Raw genomic sequence first — 16,905 nt, 5'->3', positions numbered from 1 at the left:
AATGTGATTATACTGTTTACATAAATATGAAAAATAGATGTAAACACATCGGTCTACAAAACATGTAGGGGAGACCAAGAGCAGTTGAAATCCTTTATGCTTTATAACAATCCCTTGGAAATGGTGAAGAGACAATTCACTGAAAATTTAATATAATACTAGCAGTTGTATCCGGGTTTGTACGGTGTAATTAAGCCTAAGCTAAAAGACGAATTTTGATAATATAGAAGATAGCTACTAAAGAAATCCTTAGTGTTACTCTCCGTTTTTCATGAGCACACTCACACCTCGCTACTCAATACTTAAATGAATTCCGATGTATTCTCGCCTCCAGAATGAAAAATAATACAAAGAGTTGAGAAATAATATATATGTTGGGTTGACTGATGATGCTTAATTCTTCCGTTTTTATTACTAAGAGAAAAACTGAAATCAGTTTTAAATTTGCCTGCAATAATAAATGCATTTTTTTGACTTGAATTCATTTGTAAAAAATGAGTGTTTCCCTATGTAATGAACAAAAAAGACGAAAAAGAACGCACAAAAACCGGGTTTCCCTTTTTAATTCATAAGCAAACTTTTTGCCTTAAAAAATTACCAACATTACAATAAAATATTAGTAAAAATTTTGATTTATTTGAAAATCATTTAGGGCCTATAGCACGAGATCATTAAAAATGGTTTAGTGATACAAATCAAGCAGACCAAAAAAAGATGAAGTCAATCTTTGTTTTTCGAATTTGAGAATTGGCTCACAGATTTGAGTCAAGTCGAACTTAGTCGATCATTGCTCGATTTGGCAGAGCACTAAATTATACATATAAATATTGTTCTTATTTTGTTTGTTTTACTTTGCCATTTTTTTAAAGAGCAATATAATTTCTTTATCATTAGATGTTCAAGTAAATTAATGAGTGTTCTATCGTTGAGTAATATCCTTATTAATTATCTTTATATGCATATACATGGCAGTATCATGTAGTTCAAGTTATATTTCTACTTATAATTATTTGTCGGAGGCTATCACCATATACTCCTTAGACTATAGTAGTGTGTGTTCTTGATGAGGGTTGAATGGTCGTAACTTTTGAAGATAATGTTATAGGACTATAGTTAATTGAATTGAGGATAAAATGTAGATTCAAAGGAGTAGGAAGCATTTTTAAAGGTCTTGGGTGTATAATATGCTAGTTCATTAACAAAGGATAATGAAAAACTAAAATATGGAACAACGTAGTTGAATAGACAAGGCGCTTGGGAGAATTTATTCTCTCGAACTCAATGTGCGTAGGTTCGCGCCCCAGTTGTTCTTAGTAAAGGAAATTAAATATGTATATGGACTTTAAAGAGGATTTCTAGATCAGATAGAGTAAATATAACACTACATCTTTACTTATACTTAGACAGTACAATTCTATCTAACCAATTAAAGGGAGATAAAAAAAAATACATATTTATTTTTTCCAAAAAGTCAATTTATATTAGTGTCGAAAAAATAGGATATCAGCCTGAAAATCTGAAAAAAATAACACTTCCCCACCCTGCTTGGTACCGCTAATGTACTGGTTTACCGAACAATATTAGTCTGTAATGTAAAGTGCTCCCTGCCTTCCCTAAAAAATATGCTTAAACATGTCATGTTACTTTAATAATTAGATTGAAATCATTTTGATACGTACTTCCTGTTTAATTATGTATCTCCATGATTGAACTAGACATAATAATAATAATGTTTTGTAAATAAAAATCACATAAAATTATGAATTTATCTGTCAAAACACCTAAGTTGATAAATTATTCATACTTCTTTTAACCTAATTCCATAATAGAGACTGTCATTTGACTGTTTCCTACTAAAAAGATAAAACTGCGTGAAGTCAAAACATTACTTTAACAAAATAATATATTGTCTTTCTCAATCATTCATGCGTTATGACCTTTCAAATAATGATATAATTGTCACTAAAAATTATCATATGATAAATTACTTGTTGTTTTTTTAAAATGTGTTTTACCTTTTATCCGTTTCTAAAAAATAATGACATAATATTATAATCACATGATTAATTCTTAAAGCATTAATTTGATTTAAAGAAGTTGTACGTTGACATAAAAATATGAACAAAAAAAAAGGAGAAAATCCCAATTTATTTCATATATACAGGCAAATATTTAATAGACACATTTGAGTTTATTATAGGCTTTGTATTCAAATTTTTGTGATGAGTTAAGATACCCAAAGGTTTAAACCAAAGTTTAAAAACATCATTTAATTTAAGAAGTTTATATTGGCTCCAATATGGCCCCATTTGAACAATAAAATTGGTCAAGTTATCATTGTTTTATAGTGAGAATCAATTTTGCCTACTTTGAGTGCAACTTTGTGCCATCTCTAAAGGGTACTATAAACAATTTGTTTATAGACATATACTACATTTCTTTGATGATATTATTAATGTAATAATATAAACTCAATTTAGAGAACAATTAATTCTAGCTTGCTATTGTGTTGTTTAATTTCGTGAATATTTACGCAATTACGTCAGATGCACGAGCTTTGCAAAAGATTTGTTGTCTACATGTGAGACATTGCGAATCTTTTTTGTTTTGTTACAAATATGTTTTTGCCAATATCATTGTTTCTTTCCAACTTTATTTACCCTTAATAGTTGCTACATAGCATCTTAGCATCAGTGGTGAACAAATTGAATTTTTTTTTTTACATACATCTATATTAATAAAGCAAAGTTTCTCTGTCTCTCTATCGGTGCCTAATTTGTGACGGTGAACTTATTATCTTAGATTTGCGTACTACTTGATCTAAGTAATAACAATGCAGCAACAAACGTGAGTATCTAAAGCTCAGCGCGTAATATTATAAAAGAAAAGGAAGTGCATATATATATATATTATAGAAGAAAAGTGTGTCTGACTGCTGGCGCCTAATAATAGACAAGATTACTTGGCTTTGGAGGGGAAGTTTTTTTTTCTTTTTGCAAATAAGTTTATTTTTCTCAAAAAACAACATCGATTTCCCGTGTCCCAAAAAAATTACAAATATGGGTTGTTGATTCGAAAATGAACCAAAAAAATTATAAATCCAAAAAACTAATTATTGTTCTAACAGAAAGTATATTAAATACGAATAAAAAAAGGGAATTAGGAAGAAGATGATTGAGTTAATCTTAGTATGTATCTTCAATCTTGACTATGGTTGAAGAAGGAACATGGCAATTTAGCATTGAAAATGATAAAAAATAAATCACAGGGTCAAAAATTTACAATATCAATTCACCTATTATATAATAATAGTTTATACTAAATTTTTCATAGGCTATCTTTTAGTTAGCGTGTTCACGCTATGTTTTATATATGTAAATTCATAATCAGAAGTAGTAGTTGAAGAAACTTGTATTTCAATAATTATATCAATAATTGTTTTTTCTTTAAATTTGTAATTTATACGGTGTTACTATTCATCATGAAGTTTGATCAAAATACGAGCAATTTCCCTAACGGGCAATTTTCCCCAAGGCAGTTTTCCGCGCAGGATAAGAAGTATTTATTTGTGCAATTATTCATTTTCATGGAATGTGGATCAAAAATATAATGTACAAAAGATTTTACAAGGATATTTCATTCTAGTGGTTGGAGAAACATCCTGTCGAATGTAAGACCACTAGCCACTTAATATTTTTTTATTATCGCACTTTCGACAAATAGCGTTCATCCATGTGTGTTTCTTCTTTTTCTCTATTTCTGATCATTATTAATGAGAGATTTTCTTAATTGTGATCCTCTTTGACCGGATGGGGGAGGGGGGAGAAAAGAAATATATATAGTTAGATGTGTTTTTTTATTATTATTTAGGCTAGTTAAAATCATTCACAATATAATAATAATTGGGGTGTAATATGTAATGTTCATTGTTATTAAAAGTAAGAAATATATTTATTTATATTAAAAAAAATGTAAGGAAGGGTTGAAAAGAAATGCATAACTGAAAAAAGTGCATAAGGAGAAAGTCTTTGGTGTTGTTGTGTCGACTAGAATCCAGTCGAGCCGATTTATTAGGGATAAATTCGAGTCATCAAATTAGAAAAGGTAGTGTAAAGTGAAAAAAAAAAATGCGGGGGGGGGGGGAGGAGGGGTATGGGAGGGGTACAAACCACATATATCCAGAGACAATTTATTCATTTATATTCAATGAAATATGTTTAGGCTGCACATCTTGTATTACTTACCAAATTTCTATGTTTTTTCGGGTATGTTTTTCTTTCTTTTGGTTCAATTATTATTAGAAAATTGAAAATGCACCCATTTTCACTTTTCTAATCATGTGATAATATTTTATAGTAATTGTGAGATCCTGCAAATTGTTACAAAACTGATTTATATATCCAGATGGTCTCCTTAATAATTAGGAGGACCTCATTAGAAATTGTGATTAATAAGATAATCACTTTTGTGTAGCATTGCTACGAAACTCAAGATATTTGATAAGGTTTGATGATACAAATCAAGCCAACACAATGAAATATGAAGGTATAATTTGAGTCAAGTCTAGAAAGTATTGACTTAAGACCTATCCAACTTGATCGATAATTTCTTGAATCAATATAATTTCAGGTGTTTTGTCTCTGTGAGGATCAAATATGTTTACTAAATAAAATTAAAATAAATGATTGTAGTTGGCATAATATGTCTATGATACTTTTTAGTTTTACAACAATACTTTGCTTGATATTTGTAAATGTTATTTTTAAGATTTATAGAGAAAGCCAAAATTTTATGATTTATTCACTTTGTTCAAGGTTCTTTGGTATACTTGTACAGAGTTAAAAGGACCTACTTGGATTTTACACAAGATATAAATTTAGGGGAAATATTTATTTTCTCGATAAATCCCGCATTTATTTATCATTCAAAAAAATCTTCAAGTAACTAATATAATAATTATATCATGCAAATACCAAGTTGACTTTTAGACTGTGGTCGGATTGTTATTTCACAGTTATAGGTCCGGGACTCAGCTCCACCAAAAATTAGTTCGTTCATCACTCAGTATTTCAGTTTTTTTATTGAAGGTTGGATCGGGTTACGGAATTTAAGAAAAGCGGATTCTATAAAAAAACTAAGCACTATTTATTGTATTGATAAAAATAAGAATTGAGAAGTAATGTTTAAGCGTAGTCAAAAAAATATTCATTCTTCCAAAAGTTTACCTGATTTTCACTTCATTATTTCCCAAGATACCGTTATTTGAAAAAAATATTTCTCATTATTTTTTAAATTCTAATACATACCTATATTAGCAAAGTATCAAAAAAATATTCTCATCTGATATGTTAAAATAGAAACCGAAATTTAACTTGATCACCATAACAATTTGAAGAATGTTTCGGAGGAGAACAGCTAGCTGTCATGACGTTTCATTAAATGAGCTGTGTTCAGCTATGAGATGAAAGAAATAAATAAAAATCCCCTTCCGTATCTAGCAATGATATAGCCAGGAATTACTCCCATATCGATCCTTAATTCTACTGCGAGTCGAAAAAGTACTTAAACTCATCAGTGTTACTCTCAGGCATTCATGAGTAAATACATTTGGGGTTACACTTTAAAGTTTAAAAGTATTATAAGTTATCTAATAACTTTTGTAATCACTCATACTTTCACAAACCAAATTTCCCTTAATACAATTCATCATACTTAGTGTAATTGAAACAAATGAACAGTTTCCCAAAGATATATTGAAGTATTACACTCTCTTTCACACTTTTAAATAAAACTTAGGTCTTTTTGTGTCAAAGTATTTTAATACTACGTCAAAAACCAGATGATGCGCTTTTGAATCATGCTAATTACGGGTTAGTAATTAAATAATAATGAAAAGATCTCATATGGTCATGTTTGGTTATACTGTCGACCTTATCCGATTTCATGACCCACAACTATCTCAACAGACTTATAAGTTTATATATATATAAGACATTAATCGATATTTTTAAATAATGATTCAATTATTATGTCTAATAATTATTTGAGAGATAATTTATCCCATAATATGAGATTATTTATTACGTTTTATCATCAAATATTACATAAACTACAATAATTTTTTCCAAGTAATGTTTTTAAAAATATTTTCTAATGTAAAGTGTTGAAGTAATAACAAAAACTTTTCCCTATCAACACTTCTGTTCATCCTTTTGTCAAGTTGTCCTTGAAAATCATAATTTATGTTGTTGCCTATTTATTAGTTTATTTAAAAAAAATAAAAGAATTTCATATATTAAATGTCAGTTGTTGTTTTTGTACGGGGATCCCCTATTAATTGTATCAAATAAGCTTGACGTGAATTGTCAAGCAGCATTTAAATTTTATCGCAACACATTCTAAATAACATTCTTTCAATTAATTAACCCATGGATGTATGCCAATTTTATTTAACATTTTTACATAAAGGTGGTCATAAGGCACTAAATATATAAATAAAACAAAGAAACAGTGCGGGGCGCCGTCTTGCGGCAAAATAGTACAACTTCTGGAATGATAATACTATTAAATCGTGCGTAGAACACTACCCTGGGAAAATAGCTTGTGGAAAATTGCCCTGGAGAATATTGTCATGTAGGAAAATTGCCAGTTAGGAAAATTGATTGGGAGAAAATTGCCCGTATTTTGTTCAAACTTCATGATGAATAATAACACATTATAATTTCGTTTAATATTATTTATGACAAATATTTAAACATATTTGTTTGTTCCATCCTCCAAGGGAGTACTATCAAATGCAAGTAACATTATCGCAATACAATTTCTTTGGATTTTTAAATTATTCAGTCAAATCTTCTAAGAATTAGATCGAGAGGATTAGCACTGAAATATTTTTGGTGTTTGAGGGGTTCCTTGGATGTATTGGCGGTAGTTTTTAGCAATCCAACACTACTCTCGGGCCAATTTGAGGGCAGAGGGTATTCAACCATATTTTAAGAGGCTTTAAGCTATTTATCCTCTCGATCTATTTCTTAGAATATTCTATTATATTTAAAAAATTGCAAGAAAATTGTATTGCAATAATATTTCTCACACTTACAGATACTCCCGTGGGGAATGTAACAAACAAATTTATAATGTGTTATTATTCATCATGAAGTTTGAAAAAAATACAGACAATTTTCCTCCATGGCAATTATATATTTATATATATATATATGTGTGTATTTTATTCATGTTAAGTTTTTTCTCAGAATGCCCCCTTTTTTTAAAGAGCAAGTTTAAAAAACTAGTTATTTACTGTGCAGAGGGGCTTCTACAAGATTATATTTAGAGGGTCTTGGTATTTTTAAATTTTTTAATATAAATTCTTAAAAAAAATTCCCCACCTACCCATATGGAGTGAGTCACACCACCTTGCAGATAATATAAACCATATATTTATTTTCCTCATATCCTATTAGGAGTGATATACTGAGAGAACCTCCATCATCTGAATCAATGCTCTTAATAGAAATATATTTTTCATCACTAATGCCACCAAGTGATCAAGATGATCATCCTAGAAAAGTTGTTAAATTATATATTTTGATAAATATTTGCTGTTTTTCCTAATAAAAATTATTTTAATGTCATTTGAAATCTAAATAAGTGCTCTGAGTATCGACAATAGTACATTTTTATAGAAATTCGACATAGTTACTTATATATATGTAAAAAACATTTATTTATCAGAAAATGAAGTAACAAACTATAAAAAAGTAAGAAATATTAAAAGAGTTAATTTTGACCCCATTTAAACATAAATCATAATAAGTTTCCTACGGTTAAATATGGAAAAATAGTTTTCTAATATATTTTAAACATTAAATACGAATAAAGTCAAGGAGTTTGAAGACCATGCAAATAATAGTTTATAATACAAAAAAAAATCAACAAACAGTGATAAGGGAAGCAAAAATGACCACGTCATTCATCCAGGGAATAATAATTGTAAATTGTTAAAGAAAATTAAACAAGATCCATGCAATAATAAGCCATATACTTCATCTTATAAAAGGGATATACTGAATGTATTGTGTCATACTTTTTTTTATGATTTACACTAGGTTAAATGGATTTACCCTACTCATAATCTCTACGCTGTTTTACCGCTTTGGATGGTTTGTTAGCTGATCCATAATATATTCCATATGGAATCCCTTTAGCAAGCTGAAATTATGGTGGGAACATAAGCTCCAGATCAACTGTTGTTTAACTATGAACTTATAATGAAAACTTTTCCATTTTTTTTGTCTAAAAATTGAGGGAAATTTTGTGGAGCGGTTTGATTTTCATTTTTTCCCCATTTTTGATTATATGTAGTGCATAAAAGTTGTCGTATGGTATGAAAATTACAAATACAAAATTGAATTGGCTTACAAAGTCATCTTCAGGTCACACATCTTGATCAAATTATGAAAAATACCAAAAAAACTTTTTACATAGTAAATACATATACCAATAAGACATTTTTAGTGATTTTGTAAAAATAATCTTAAATTATAAATAGTATAATTTTTTTTTCTAAAATGGTCGTATGGAACAAAAAATTAGGAAAAGTTATGAAAATTTGATGATGATAGTGCACTTCCAGTTTTTACATTTTCAGAAAGGAAAGATCGCCATTTTCTAATGTTATTATCTCTTTTTGCTCAATAAGGTTCCTTTCGAACAAAAATTATCTATAATTTTTTATAGGTTAGAATAATGTCTATCATACTAAAAAAATATATTTTAAAGACTTGTGACTCGATTTAATCACACAATCAAGGAATTGAAATTTGACTATGACTCGAATGCAAAGATTTGCAACTCAACTTGGAATCGAAAGTAACGTCCATTTTTTTATTAAATATAAAATAACTCTTTTAATCATCTTTATATTTCAAAGGACTTGAATTGGACTCCATGAAAATATTAAAGGATTTTGATTTGTGAACAAAGACTTCAGACTCGACTACGAGCTTGCAGTCTTCTTTGTTAATAGATCTTTCATTTTCATTTTACACTAGATTAATGGTTTTAATAAATTAGGAATAATATGTAAAAAGTTATTTATTCAGATCCCTAATAAATTTTCATAAACATTATTTTTTAACACAATATACAAACAAATATTCAAGAAACGGTTGTACTATTTTCAACTATATATGAATAGGTGTATTCATGTTCATTTTACGAATAAAAAAATAAATACACTGTAAAAAGTTATGTTCCTTGTATGAATGTATTGTTCAATTTTTACACTCATACAATCATAATTCCAACTATTTACAGGCATAGAAATGTGAAATAAACAATAAAATTTTGTATATTACGAGTGATAAAATGTTAAGTATTAATTAAGTTAAGATAAGTATCATGAAAAATTCGGCAAAATTTATGTTATTGTATTAATAGTATAATTTTGATTAAAACATTTTCACATTCAATGGTTGTAAAAAACACACAAAAGTGATACTTTTTTTTACATAAAAAACCACCTCCTATTGGGACATAAAGATGTTTTATAAACATATTCTGAGTGTTGTTGATGAACATAAGTTAATACTAGGGATTAAAAGTCCCCATTCTTTAAAAAAAAGGATTATAGAGTGTTTTCATTGTTGATGTGAGACATTTTGGGAGCCTAAAAAACCAAGTTTTTTTTTACAATAAAACCTTTTTTTCATTCATGCCTTGATAAATAGTGAACTATTGGATGACAAAATGGGACTATCAAATAAAAGGACTTAATGTAAACTAAGAACCTATACATCCAATGCTTGATTGTATTATAATATCCGACACTAATATTTATTAAAAATATTTTTATTGCACCGTTGTACAATCATATTTATATGAATATTTAGCTATTAATATATAATTGAACAGATATTTTTCAGTTTTTCTCGCATTTTTATGGTTCTGAATCATCAAAATATCATTTATTCTACAAATATAAGGATTTTTTGGGATTTGTATTACACTGATTTTATTCAAATATCACTGAATATCATTGGCATCAAGTATATTCAAGGCGGGTGTTAAGTCATTTATTATTTGTAAAGCCAATTAAAGAAATTTCATGAGGATTTATAGAAAATTTGTCCATTTTATGCTATAAAAATAGTATCAACTATGAGTCACTACGATGGCATCCCCTTCAATTATAATACAATTAATGATATTAATGAAAAGGCACTATAGTATTTAGAAAATAGAACGGAAGTTTTAACTAGATAATAACGCAACTTCTTAACTCCTTTCTAATAATACAATGCAAATTGTTTATGCCTTTTAAAAATGGTCCTTTCTTTTATGACCATATATATTGTAAAATGATAAATTATTATCTATTTTCTAAAATATATTTTTGTATTATAATTTTATTGTGATGGTCAATAATTTCAAATATATCATTATACCTCATACTATGTGATAAATCGTTTTTCTTCTTGTTGAATAATAGCAGGATTTTTTTTTTGGTTCTATTTGTTATTTAATTATTGAAAAACAGAATCATTCTATGTTTATAATATATTCTCTGGTCGGCCATTTTTTTGTCGGACGAAAGTACGACATTTAAAATAAGTAATATACGATTAAATGCAATATTTAATTGTAAGTACTTTAATGCATATAAAGTATATGCATTGGAAATCGTCTAAAAACATTACATTTGAAATAGAATATTCCTATAATAATACTCGTATTTCAATAACAAGGGTTTGTTTATATTTCTTGGGTTCATAACATCTATGATGTTTATGTCTTCCAAGAACACATATGTATATAATTGTAATGTTATATACAAGGAAAACGATATATATTCGGATTGAATTTGAACTCTAAATAGACAAGTGCCTAATTTCTCAGATCCTTCAATTAATGAATCATCATTCAATGAATTAAAATACTCTAATATTTTAATTATTTTATATCACTGTAAATTTCCTTCAACTCCATATGCAATTACCCTGAGGTGTTTAGCTAATATTGTATTAAAATTAATAGTTCAATAATAGAGTGTTTTCACTGACGTCACAAATAAACAGAAAGCACCGTCAGGATGAAGAATATGTACTAAATTGTATTGGTATCAAAACTGGTTGACAATATCTATTGCTTACAGGCTAGTAAGCGTTCTGCTATTTTGGCTTCCCTTCAATTTTTTTCTCTCGTTCAGCGTTCCAATTATAAGGGAGTACCCGGCTTGTACAGTATAAATACATACACTAGCGCGCAGTATGAAGCTCTACAGTTTTTGAGGCATAAAAAAGTCGATTACTGCAAATAAGACTGCTAAATTGAATAGAATATAGAAAAATGATAACGCTTTCATATATATCTAGGGCACCAAAGTTTTTTTTTGTTTCAAATATCTATAGGAATCATAGAAAAAAGTAATCAAACTCAAGTTCAAATCACTAATAGTCGACTAAAAATTACAATAATTTATTTTCACAAAAGTAGAATAGCTATGTCCGTTATGATTCAGTCATATCGATCTTCTCTTAATCCCATATGTAAATATAGATGAATTAAGTCATAATTAATTATTAAAATCTATAATATATAACTTATGACCAACTCTTAATAGTACGGAGTCATTGAAATCAAATTGCATATTTGCACATCAACCCAATAGGAAGTTAGAATAATTTTTTCCCCAAATTGAACATAGAATACAATTTTCAACAAATTAAAGTTAATTTCGATGAACAAATGATTCTGATTAATCCTTTAGAGTTACTGCTAATTGTACTTAAATTAGCCAAAATTCACAGCCACATTTATAGAGTTAGGAAAGTAATAAATTATATTTCTAAGACAATATTGGGCCAAATTTAGTCAGATAAACTCTCGGGTATTTCAATTCATCCCAGAAATTTGAATTCAATTCCTTTAATTGAACGTAATATCTCTATGAAATATGACCTGTCATTTTATAAATATAAATGATTCAACCGCATTTTAATTGTTTCTGAGAAATTTTGTCAAATAAAAAGCTTTTATTTATAAAAAAAAAGTATTTAATAGTATACAGAGTGATCAAATAATAAAGAATATATTCAAATATTGCAAATGAATGTCCCTTAAATATAAAAATAAACTTTTTAGAGAAGTGTAAAAGTAGGAACCTTGTCAAATTATAAAAGCATGTGTTTTAAATTTATATAAATACAGTTGAAGGTGCTCTTAAATATATTAAAAATTAAAAACCTTTATATTAAATGAAAGAAAAAACCGTATATTAATATGCAGGGGGTGTACCTGACATTGCTCATAGTTATTAGGCATGGACGAACAGACCAACTTCAATCTACATGAATATATGACAACAAAGTCATCGGGTGCACTGTATATGGAACTATAATATCATAAGCATATTGTGATCTAAGAAATAACAATGTAGTCGTATTAATAAAATATTGCATGCGTGTGCATATGTACAGAGTTCACTGTATAGAGTGCTCCCTGACGTAAATCATATTTAATATAAGAAATAATCATGTATGTTTTACAAGAGCACTGTTTCGGTCTTTATTTGTTATTGGTCTCTTATGTATGTCATCATTTATGGGCATTTTCAGTCTATGTTAGGATTTGAATAAAATATAAACACTGCTATTTTAAAATGAATTGTAGATGTTTTATTAGTTAAGAGACATAAGTACTCATCACTCATACATAAAACATATTAATATGTTTTTCTCAAACTCTTATCATTATTCTTGAGGAGAGGACACGACATATTAATTGATGTAAGTATTAATGTACTGAGTAGTTACCTGTGAGTGTGCTCATGAAAAATGGAGAATAAAACTAAGGAATTGTTGTCTTATGTATTATTAAAGTAAAATTTGTATTTTAGCTAAGGCCTAATTACTCTAGCCAATGCCGGGTACTACTGTGATTACTCAATAATATATACTTTACAAATATTAATATAGAAAATATCACACCAAGAAGTCGTAAGTGTTATTCCCTGTTTTTCATGATCACACTCACACATAGTAACTCAATACTTAGACGTTATATCTCAATAATGATAGGATTGCAATTATCGAACAACAAGAACAAACTAGTATGCTAAATCATCCTCAGGATTACAACCCTAAATATGTGAACCCTCCTTTTTTTGTACTATAAGTTATAACACGCTGACACACGCTCGCTGATACGACTAATTTTAATTCACCTTAGTTACTTTTTTCTAGATAGACTTGTCGTTTAAAATGAGTTCTCCGAAGACAAACAAACAGACACACAAACTTTGCTTGAATAATTTTGTGAGTTAAAGAAGCCCATTCTTGAACAAAAATCCAGACAAGGAGAAATGTACAATCTATCGATTTACATAATAACAATACATACTAGAACAACTCTTATTATTTACTCATCTCTATGATGCAAATTTTGAGATGTTCACTAACCATGTTATAATATGGATATTCACTAACAAATGCAAGGTTGTGCCTTTATTGGTCTAGCGGTTCAAGCGGTTCCAGTTCTTGAACCGCTAGAACCAGAACCGATAAAGTCGAACTGAGACTGCAATATATTGCTTATCGATCTCGGTTCTTGTGCTTCTGTTCCTACATAGAATTTACAAAGAAAAATATAAAAAATAAATTTAATTTAATCAATAAGTCAATTTTTGAGTTTTTTTTAGACAATTGTAGCGTTTTACATTGATTTCTTTACGTCGCCAGGGTGATACAGTTGTATCTGAGTTCCAAATTGATAAGGGCTGCTTATGGATCTACAAAAGTGGTTTTAGGCACCAGACGTTGTGAATAAAAGGAGTACGGTAGATTATGGATCCATGTCGGCTACTAAGCTTGTCGGGACTTTATTATATGATAACTATAATATTTCTTAAGCCAGGATTTCCCAAACTTGACTATGCCATGGCCCCCCTATACTAATACCTTTGTACAATGTATGTGTAGACTGAAAGGAATCATCAATTCTCTATCTTCCGGTTCCCCCTCCATAGCCTTCCCTCACGGCCCACTTTTAAAACCATTGTTTAAGCAACCTTAGTTTTCAGGGCTCCTGCTAGAACGTGGGTACTATATACTCTGGGTATAAGGTAGCTGCACCCCTGTTTCTATCATTTCTGGGCCAAAATTTTCTAGCGACGCCTCTTGTTTTAAGTGCCTGTTACCAAGCTGAGCCTGTATAAAAAAGAACCGAGACCGAAACCGTTGAAATGAAGGAACTGAGACAGGGACTGATAGAACCACTAAACCTGAACCGTGCACAACCTTAAATTGAGGGTTTAAACAATTCAGTTTTATTGTCCTTATCACCTTCATTAATGGTGCACGGAGCCTACTTGTTTGTACTTTATTTCCGTGATCGGAAATCCTAATACTATTAGAACTTCATATAAAAAATACTAACACATATGTCTAATGTAATAAACTAAATTGTTTATAGTTAGGATGATTTTTCAAATCATTTTTATTAAATTCCAATTTATTAAGTGATTACAATTATGTTCAATATATTTGTTACAAAGAGTGACAATGTACTTTTATACATATCATAAAGACTCAAATATACTTCAATCTGAATAATAAACTCCTTTAACAAATGAATTCATTTGAAATCTATTTTTCCAATGCTTCCAATATATTAAAGTAATGTAAATAGCTTGTTCGATATTTAGAAAAATAAGGATTATTTGATAATAAGTGTTATTTGCTTCTTTCAGGAAAACTGAGTAAGAATTTTTGATCATCGATCGATTATATTATTAGTTAGCTTTTTTACCATTATTAGAAGGGTTTAATAACCTAATATTTATTGTATATATTCTCTATTCAACAAAAAACCATCCAAAATTTGAATAAAATACTATAAATATGTAATATTATATATTTAAAAGAATAGATAGGATGGTCTCCTCCAAAAACATTCTTCAAATTGTCAGGGTTATTATGTTATTTTTCGGTTTATTTATCTTTACAAACGAACAGGGCATATTTTATACAACTCTAACCATTATCAGTATCCCTACCCAGATTTACATTTAACCCTCTTTTCATCAGTTTTGGTTCGTTTGGAGTCCACAATAGCCATGATCGGCCCTGTATTAACCTAACTATTTTGTTTTGATAGTTGTAAAAATGTAATGAATAACTTGATAATTATATTTCTGAGTAAAGTATAATTAAAAAGACTAGAACTGTTTATTATCCCAAAGAACAAAAAGTACTTATAAAAACTACAAATAATCCAAAGACAAAAGATATTAAGATAGTAGAGCACATAAAGAATTTTTTTTTTTGTTGTGATACATACATTAAGATTAAGAAAATTTGGCTCGAAGTTATCTTTTTTTGCAAATGAAACTGGTCATGAATAGGCAATATATATTTATGACGTCCAGTTGACAGGGAGGGGGGATATTTAAAGATTTATTAGGATGAGGAGGAGGGAGGGTATACTCTATATTTCGGAGTCTAGTATATTGAGAACGCTCCTGATCAGTGATGTTTCAGATAGCCAATATATCTTATTTACAAATATATACACGGGGGGATATCAAAATTAAGGATATCCAATCGGAGGTGAGTATCAAGTTTTAGACAGATAGGGGAGGGGGTGTCAAAAATTGTACTTTTTTTGGACGTCATAAATGTATGACGCCATACATATTTCTTTGCTATGTCTTTGTTTGATAGTTGAACTTGTGTTCATTTCTTTCATGTCCCAGTAGCTGCCAGCTAATTTATTCAAACGTCATGACACCTAAGCTGTTCATATATCCCATATTCCTCAAATTGTTAGAATTACTACGTAATTTTCGTTTCCTCATTTTACATAGCCAATACCCTTACGATTTACAACCCTAGATATACGGCTGTTCTTTTAAAGGCTTAATTTAATAGCTAAACTATGTCAAATTTATATATTGTTTAATTACGTATACCTCTCATTTTAAACCCACAAGATTTGTCAATTTATTTATCTCTGATATTATATATTTAACTGTTAAATCATCATTATAGATTGGAATTAGTCAGCCTTACATTTACTTTTTGTCAATTGTTTATTATTCTCCTTATCTAATCTACGAACACATGTAATACATCACCATAAAAACAATCTTGAACAAAAATCCAGAAGAGGATAAAATTCCAATATATTGTTTTACTTCATATAACAAATACAGCCCAATATTTCATAGACATTTTGAGTTAATTATAGGTATACTATTCAAGTTTTTGAGATGAGGTACAATTTCCAAGAATTTTATCTATAGTTAAGAACCATTTTTTAATTCAATAGACAATTATTGGCCTCGATATGGTCTTTAAAATAACATCTATCAATTTCTCAATATTTTATTGTGACGATCAATTTAGGGTATTCTAAGTAAAACTGGTAGTAGTCCCAAATGTTTAATAAAAATAAGTTGTAGAAATAAATTGACAATAATTTTTTGGTTAAGAATATGTTTCAAGTAATCTACACGGAATGTTGAGATATGTTAATATAGGTTATTTTGTGTTGACAAATTGAAAATTTGAAAATGTAATGCGGTATGATTTGAGCGTTGTTTACTTATTTTAGTTTGTAAATAAGACAACAGAGAGTGGAGGGGCATTGCAACACAATAAAACAACTCCCTGAATGATAATTATTATCACTTAGAGTAGACACTAGTGTCATCTATACTTATATTAGCCCAGGCCCAGCAAGTTCCATCATCTTGTGGATAATAATTATTTTTTGTTTGTTCTGAACTTATTGATGATTCATGAAATATCTACTTTTCATTATTGTTTTATTTTTATGAATTGAAAAGGACAACAACATATTAACTAGTAAATATGCACTTGCTTGGGAATGTATAGTTAATAA

At 28.7% G+C, this 16,905-nt stretch overlaps 1 protein-coding gene across 7 annotated transcripts in view; it reads left to right on the top strand.

The window, feature by feature from the left end:
* LOC121114280 (3',5'-cyclic-AMP phosphodiesterase 4C) overlaps window positions 1-16,905 on the top strand; it is a 531,705-nt gene that overhangs the window by 445,537 nt on the left and 69,263 nt on the right. The window lies entirely within an intron of this gene.

This window comes from Lepeophtheirus salmonis, chromosome 3 (genome assembly GCF_016086655.4).
Source record: "Lepeophtheirus salmonis chromosome 3, UVic_Lsal_1.4, whole genome shotgun sequence".
Classification (NCBI taxonomy): Eukaryota; Metazoa; Arthropoda; class Copepoda; order Siphonostomatoida; family Caligidae; genus Lepeophtheirus; species Lepeophtheirus salmonis.
Note: the sequence above shows the minus strand (reverse complement) of the source record. Positions and strands in the feature narration are given on the sequence as shown.